Source organism: Heteronotia binoei, chromosome 2 (assembly GCF_032191835.1).
Source record: "Heteronotia binoei isolate CCM8104 ecotype False Entrance Well chromosome 2, APGP_CSIRO_Hbin_v1, whole genome shotgun sequence".
Lineage (NCBI taxonomy): Eukaryota > Metazoa > Chordata > Lepidosauria > Squamata > Gekkonidae > Heteronotia > Heteronotia binoei.
Genome location: NC_083224.1, coordinates 163,308,418 through 163,310,616, shown reverse-complemented (window position 1 = coordinate 163,310,616; position 2,199 = coordinate 163,308,418). Strand labels below are relative to the sequence as shown.

Genomic DNA, 2,199 nt, shown 5'->3' with positions numbered 1-2,199 from the left:
TAAAGATTCTGAGGTTGTTAAATACCAGGTTCGATGCATTAGACTTCAAACAGGAATGTGCTTTATTGGTAACGACATACTAAGACAAAATGGCGGGGCTGCGACCCCGCTTATATGCATGCAAAAGAACCATCCCCCCAGACCCCCATACCAAATCATGGCAGTCAAGTTTCGCGCTAAGACTGCTCATTGGTTATCACTTAGCATTCAGATCTAGAGATGTATCAAAGAGTCTCTAGCTTTCCCGTTGCTGCCTGGGTGCGCACGAAAGCTTCCCACCAAACACAAAGTCCAGTACATTACAGAGGCTGTGATCCTAAGGATGCTTTCCTTGGAGTAAGTTGCCTGGCATTCACCTCTGAGTAGATCTGCTTCCGATTGCTTCTTTCTAATTGTACTCTGTGTTGATAATATATTTTTCTTAGTTGGAAAGGACTAGATATGCATATCATCTTTTCAAAATCCATCTATTTTTGACATCAGAATTGAAATAGAAGTAAAAATGTATGAAAACAATGCCAGTAAAAAACCAATAGTCCAAAATCTGTGCAACAATAAATCAATGGGTCTCTATACCAAGTAAATTTGAACTTGTGGGTCACCATACCAGAAAGGCTAGGGACCAGGGCCATAGATCATTGTCATTTAAAACAATTAAAACAAAGTGAGAGCGCCTGGAATGTGGGGTGGGGAAGGCACCGTGGCTCCATGATAGAGCATCTGTTTTGCATGCAATAGATACCCAGCAATAGATACCCAGCATCTCCAGCTGAAATGTTCAGGTCATAGGTGATATGACAGATTTATGCCTTGAGACCTTGAACAGTGACTATCACTCAGATTAAACAATACTGGCCTTGTTGAATGAATGAATGAATGAATGTTAGAGCAATGGTCTGACTCTAAGGCAGCTTCATGTGTTCAAACTGAATTTGCTGAGACTTTTCCTCTCTCCCTCCTATATTAAATATATATATAAATATGTAGTACAGTGTAGGCTTGCAGGGCTGTTCGGCTTGGTGGTTCACAAATCGTGCAGGCCCAGTCTCAAGGATATAGATGAATTTTGTGCTTGATCTGCTTGTATATTTGAGAAATTGAAGCAGAAGCTAATTATGATGTCCATTACCTAAATAACTGCTGAAAATGGCTGGAAATAATGAGCGCTATTTGAGGTGCAAACAAATGAGAGGGGGAGAGAAACAGAGAATGCAATTTGTTAATGGCCATAAATGAGCAGCTTAAACATTTTCCTTGCCCTTATGTCTGACTTAGCCTGCTGAGCACAAAACATTTCCAAAGATACTGCAATTTTTTCCCCTTGCCCTTCTTAAAGAAGCATTCATCACAACAGGGCACCTCACTGGTGTGCTTTGCGGGGTGGTGGCCATTTGTCATTCCTCCCACCTTCTTGAGCTCTGACACAACAGATGGAAAGTCTGTGAGCTAATTAATCCATTTTCCCTGACTTGTGTTTTGGTGAAGGAAACACATCATATCAAACTAAAGTCTACCACTCATCTGTGCAAAACAGGTGATAAATATATTCCTTCCACAGTATTAAGCTATACAAGCATGGAAAAAATACAAGACGTCAATTGGTTTTCAGCCTTTTGGCTGAGATCAAGTGTACTATCTATTTTTATCAGTTTAATATCTGATATATCCTCAGGACTATATATTAAATGGATTACTATTTAATCCATCTGTGGATTATACAGTAAATAAATATTCTTTAGTAAGAAAATACTATGGAGAGAAAGATGATCTAGAGCTGAGTGGATGGTCTCTCTCTTTTATCCAGCCTATTCTCCAGTGTGTATAAAGTGGGGAACATAGTCTTCTGCTCTACCATTTCATTCTCACAACAGCTCTTTGAGATCAGTAAAGTTGCAGTCTGATTCACATGTTGCAAAGTCTTCATGGCTGACCAAGGGACTTTCAACAGGTATGATCAGGGAGCTTCCATCACGATCTGGTCTTTTATTTATTTAATTTATAGTCTGCCTTTCTTAGGTTCAAAACAAATTACACTTTTTAAAATGCATTAAGAGCAGCATTCTTCATACAACCAACAATGCAATAAAACTGGATTACAAAATCAGAGAACACAAAAACACATTGCAATGTAGATAATAAAGCAGGATTACAAGGTTGGAGGAATGATGCAGTAAAAGAATAGTATATTACATACAGTAA

The 2,199-nt window shown here is 38.8% G+C and overlaps 1 pseudogene; it reads left to right on the top strand.

The window, feature by feature from the left end:
* The first annotated feature begins 1,597 nt into the window (after window positions 1-1,597).
* Window positions 1,598-1,707, top strand: LOC132567838 (U2 spliceosomal RNA; annotated as a pseudogene).
* Window positions 1,708-2,199: the final 492 nt, after the last annotated feature.